General features: G+C 38.4%; 1 long non-coding RNA gene across 1 annotated transcript; it reads left to right on the top strand.

The window, feature by feature from the left end:
- Positions 1 to 936: 936 nt before the first annotated feature.
- LOC148096795 (uncharacterized) lies at positions 937 to 4,270 on the top strand. The gene is made up of 2 exons (XR_015717139.1): positions 937 to 1,196; positions 4,073 to 4,270. It is a non-coding gene; the product is annotated as an uncharacterized LOC148096795 (long non-coding RNA).
- The last annotated feature ends 1,798 nt before the right edge of the window (positions 4,271 to 6,068 follow it).

Below are 6,068 nucleotides of genomic sequence, written 5' to 3'. Positions count from 1 at the left end.
AACCATTTGAATCAATGCATTCTTTTTGGCCAAGTGATGTACTGGAACAAACTAAGCAATTTCCTCCCTCTCCTTTTATACAGTTCCTTATTTGTTGATAGCGCCATATATAGCTTGATAATTACACCATGCAAGTTTTTCTTGACTCATCTGCCTGTTGTTGTTTTTTTGTTTTTTAATGTAATCATTTTACTGATAATGCACATTGAATTTACATGTTTTTGAATTTCTCAAGCAAGAGTATTTGCATGTATTTAATTTTTTCATTCATTAACTTAAAAATGTATTTTAATCTGCCTCAAGTAGACAGTCCTTTGTGGAATTTCAATATATGTCATTTTGAGGTTGGGTTCTTTTTTTCATTTTGTAAAAAAAAAAATCATCCTTTTTACCTTTTTATGTTACTTAATTTTTGGTTACCTAAGACCAGCAAGACAATGAAAGTTTAACTGAAGAGCAGTTATTCAAGTTTTTCAGTTCAAGTATCATAATACAAGACAACACTAACCCCTAATTGTACTTATGTGATGTTTGTGCACTCTACAGCATTGATATGGAACAAACAATGAATACTTTTTAAAAAATAAATATAATTTTGTTATTGTTTTCCTATGGGCTTACTCCTAGTTTCCATATTTGCACATTTGGTTCTCATTTGAATAGTCCACCACCAGAGGTGGGTAGTAACAAGTTACATTTAGTCCGTTACATTTACTTGAGTAAGTTTTTGAAAAAAATGTACTTTTAAAGTACCTTTTTTGCACGATACTTTTTACTTTTACTTGAGTACATTTTTAAGAAGAAACGGTACCTTTACTCCGCTACATTTGCAAAATTTGACTCGTTACTGTTTAAAAAACAATTAGTTTAACACATTAGATAACATGCTGCCAGTGGAGTTTCCGGTAACGTTTTTACCAATCGGATGTGGCCATTCAGTCACATGACCAGTTTGAAACTGTGACAGGCAGAGCCGCCCAAGCCTTTCAAAGTAGCGGACACACGTAAAGAAGAAACACATGAAAACATGGCAGAGCCAAGTGTCTACACTAGAGCTGAAGAGGATGAACACCCTTGGCCTCATATACAAAGAATGTTTTGCATAAAAGCAGTACAAAAGAACAGCTATGTCTTCGGTGTCGGTGAGAGCCAAAACAAACTTTTCAGCGTGAAAAAACGTGTAACCTGAGGAAACGGTAAGTTTTCTCTAAATATCTTTTTAGCTGTGGTTAGCTGGATGTCAGTCTCATGTTACAGCAGACTCGCAGCTCGAGCTGTCGAAGGGACGAGCTGTCGAGCTCGAGCTGCGAGTCATATTTTCGGCGCTACGTTGTAGTGAGATAAGTTTGTGGGTGCTTTGTGCAGCTTCAGCTGTCCTTTTAACTGCTCGCTGGTTAGCTAGCGTGAGCTATAAGCTAACAGCTAGCCTGGTTAATGACTCTAGAGTTCCACGCACATGTAAACAGCTCATCTCTACTGCTTTAACTGTTAAAACAGAAGGCAATACTGCGGGTAACAGGGTTTATTATGTGAAACAGCAGATTGTTTAGTTTAAACAGTCTGGATTAAGCTGGACAAATACTGTGCGATTTTTTTTTTCAGTCGCGTTATTCAGCTCCTGCTTAAACTGTACAATTGAATCGAAGGGTTAGAAGTTCATAGGTGACGATGCAGGGTCTCACAATATACAGCCCGATGCTCTGATGCAACTTGTGTGTTCAAACTGTCTGTCCATAACAGCTTAACATACAAAATCTGTCTCTCGCTCTCCCTCTCTCTGTCTTTCGCTCACACAGACACACACACCACCACCATCAACTTTGCTAAATTACTTATGAAAAACATTTGCCAGGCAGCTGCAATTGAGCAGCAGTGTCCATCCAGCTCTTTTCATGGTTGTTGTAGTCGTGATAATTTTGTTGGAATGCTACTACGCAAGTAACCCTGGCAGAAGGGGTTACATGAATAGGATGAGGGACCTATGGATTCTTTGATACCCAACATCCACAATGACGGCGAAACAACTAGTAGCTCAGTGTTCCAACGTTCGAAGGAAGGGACTGCTCTCACAGCTAGAGACTGACGAGGTACAACATAAAAAATGCTACGACAAGGGGGAGCCAGGATGCCAGGTCAAGTTGAACAGCCACAAGGGGCAGTACCCTTCATGGAGAAGGAGGCTAGAGGCTAAGATCAAGGTAGCACGGAGGGAGGTTAGTCAACTATCGGAGTTGCAGAAAGGCGCGATGAGGAAGGTGCCTAAGAAGTACAGGAAGCTGTCTATACCTGAGGCCTTGAAAACTGCCAAGCAAAGACTCACAGCCTTGTCCAGCCGCTTGAGGAGGTACACCAGAGCGATAGAAGGCAAGAGAATAAACCAGCTGTTCTCCACGGAACCAGCCAAGGTGTACTCTCAGTACTCTCTCTCAACAATATGAGCACCACCAAGGCAGAACAATTCTCCCATATGCTCTTCCAGTATTGTTCTGCCTCCAGCCTGTTCTCATATTGTTCCCTTGCCACTGAGACTACACCTTGGCTTGGAGTGTGACGCTTATTTTGTGCGACGAAAAATAATCAAATATAATTTTATCTTTATATTTTAATATCACAATAATCTTTCAATTTAGAACTACAAGTTTAAAAGAATTAATACAAAAAAATACACTTCAGCTAAAAACTTGTAATTCCCAAACCATGCAGAGCCGCAGTATAAGGACTAAAAAGCCGCATGCAGGTTGCCGACCCCTGGTGTAGGGGGTCATATGATTGTTGAGTTTTTCTCTGTATTTATTATTATAGGATATACTGTATGATATAAAGCACCTTGAGGCGACTGTTGTTGTGACTTGGCGCTATATAAATAAAATTGAACCTTGATATGCCACACCTGTGAGGTGGGATGGATTATCTCGACAAAGGAGATAAAGGAGAAGTGCTCACTAACATAGATTTAGACAGATTTGTGGACAATATTTGAGAATGATGGGTGTTTTGTGTATGTAGAAAATGTTTCAGATCTTTGAGTTCAGCTCATGAAAAATGGGAGCAAAAACAATGCATTTGTATTTTTGTTCAGTGTATGTGAGACAATGTGTGATGCTCAGTTTTACTCATGATGGTAGCTTTTTGGTTTGTTTTTACAACTCCTTTTGTGGTGTTATCATTGCAAAAAAAAATGACCCAGCAGTAATAGCTCACTATACACGCAAACTAAACCATCTGGAGAAAAGTTGATTTGATTATCATCACTCATCTCAGGAAGTCATTGTTATCCTAAAGTGCATTTCTGTGGGTAAATTCCAATAAATTAATATGATATGATATTTTTTCCCTTTAATGAAATGTTTGTATTTATTTTTTGTTAATTTACTCTGTTAATATCTTTGTCTGACATTAAAATGTGTTCTGTTGTCTGAAGTAAGGGTGACGAATATGCAGAAAACAAAAACCAGAAAGAGGGCAAACACTTTTTCATACCACCACATGTATTACAAAATTGAAACACAGACAGTGAAATTAATCTATTTTAAACAGAAAATGAATGTATTCCAGACAAAATGTTAACTTCTAACTTTAGCAGAAAATATAATAAAAATAAATTATTTTTTTATATTTTTTATATTATCCCCAATTATCCACTTGGAAGAGAGAAGAGAAATTTTGTAATGATAGGTATGGTCCTCTCCATTCGCCAAAACCTCTATCACTGAAGAACAAGTGGTCACTGAATGAGTTGATTGTCAGGGTCCCTGTGCCTACCCGGTCGGCTCAGTATGGCTACATATGTTTATATTCTTTTTTGTTCCTGCTCTCTCCCTTCCCCTTTTTCCCTCCTCCCTCTGCCTGGGCGGAGCTCACCTGTGGGCTCCTGCCCTTGGCCCACGCACCTGGTCACAATCACGCACCTGTGGCTCATAACGAGTGTTCCAGCTCCTTTATAAGATGGGAGCTCTGTGTTTCTCGTCGCTGGACCGTTGCCGACCCTCGTCAGTGTAACCCCAGCTCAGTTAACTCTAGAGTGTTTTCACAGCGATCTTCCTTTGTAATCCCTTCGTGTCTCTGTGTACAGATTCCCTGGACCAACCCCTGTGTTACCTGAGTGATTGGAGCGTGAAGAGGAGCGTGAGGAGTGGACGGAGTGTGTGTGTGTGACTTTCGACGTCTTTCCCGTTCGTGTGTGGACCCCCAGAGCCCGGCTTTCCCCTCACTTTTGTATATATTCACCTGGTGTATCATAATAAAGACTCTTGTGCTTTCACGACCTAGAGCCTGCGCGTGAGTCCGTTCAGTCCCGTTGTGACATTGATGCCTAGTATTTTATGATCTGAATGAAATGCTACTGAATTCAGAATCATCTCTGGCATTTTTGCACCATGATCTTGCTATATATCTCATGCATTAACATTATGCATATATTTAATTTTGTTTGATTATAGATATTGAAACAGGTTTTAATCAGACTGGTACAAATGTTATTTTTTAGTTGCAGTGAAGCATATGACAAAAATTAAAAGCTATGCTTTAGCTATTAGCAATGCCTCGTGCCCTAAGTAGCCATTCAATTTACTTGAATCGTTGAATCTCTCCCTTCTTAATCTATTTTTTACCATGTTTACTTCATCTTCCTCCGCCTCATCCTTATATCTCCACAGGTGGTGGTGGCAGAAGCAGCCTTTTGTCACTGTGAGGCCTGTACCCCTATCTTTTTTTTAAAGACTACTTGAAAATGCGTCCCACCTCAGCAGCGATGGCATGCTGTGAGATACACTGCTTTTGCAGTTCAACAGCCCAACCACGTTTAAAAAGAGAATGTTTTTTGCCTTTGCCATCAGAACATCATGACAGTGTGACTACCTGACAGAAAATGGCAAAGAATCCACATTTTTGCACATATTTGGTCTTTTAAAGGCATGTGTTCCTAAACTTTTGATCAGCTGTTAAACAGCCTGTTTCAGTTTAAGCGTTGTTTTCAATAAATTGCATGCTCAAAGAAATGTTTTGTCTCACTCTCATTTCTTCTGGTTGCATCTTGAGACTCTACTTGGAATCTTGTTAAGATCCAACCATGCAAAATGTGATTTTTTTTTTTGCCATTTTTCAAGTGGTCTTACACTTTTGATTGAGACTGTGGGAGCTCTTTGTAACATCTGTCACCAAAAGCAGAGCATTTTATTTTTCTTTGTACTGGTTTTCATCTTGGGTTGGTGTGTATAACTGTAGTCATTAGCTTTATATTGTTAAATGGTAATTAAGAGACAGTGCATTTCAGGTCAAGTGAAAGTAGTGTAACATGTCACTTAGTGAAGCCAACCCAATGAGAATCAATAAGAGAACTGATAAGGAATCAAATCATTAAGTGATTTGGATTATAGAATCTGAATCACTAAATATTTAGCAAATGTCATTTCTACTCAAAAGTTTAAATTTCTAGCTATTAAGTCTAAACCTTGCGATAATAACCAATTTTCTTTTACTCATATATACACAAAAACATTTTTTTTTTAGTTGTTAAATGCACATGTTTTTCAGTGATGTAAATAAACTTCTATAAATAAAAACCCTCTTGGACCTTATGGGAATGAATTTTGGAAATACTTGCACAAAGGCTGCTATATGACAAAAATGAATGAAAAGCAGGATAAGATGAAAGGTATATCACACTGCTTTCAATTTGAATGCTATCGCCTGAACTAGTGACTGATTTTGAACATTACAATTAAACCAATGTAAACTGAACCAACGAACAATTGTCTAAATTGTTTCTGTTTGCCAGGATGAACGGTGCCATTGCCAAAGGTTTTGAGGAAGATGTAGGGGTTCACCTGGTGTCAGCGACGAATCCAGTGCCATTGCTTGACATTTTGGTAATTTTGGAAGGGTTACATTGTCAAGAAACGGATCAGTTTTGTTGTTTAGGGTTTATCTGTGCTGAATATAAAGTTTTATAGAAATCCCTAGAAATGTTGTTTATTCTTTCATGGTCATATACTGTGTTCCCAGATCTTTTAACAGCACACATAGTCTTTTTTCTTTATTTATTTGTAACTGGTTGGCCAGAAATTGAC

The sequence above is a fragment of the Neolamprologus brichardi genome, chromosome 22 (assembly GCF_056152115.1).
Source record: "Neolamprologus brichardi isolate AB-2024 chromosome 22, ASM5615211v1, whole genome shotgun sequence".
NCBI classification, from domain to species: Eukaryota; Metazoa; Chordata; class Actinopteri; order Cichliformes; family Cichlidae; genus Neolamprologus; species Neolamprologus brichardi.
This window is presented reverse-complemented; position numbering and strand designations above follow the sequence as displayed.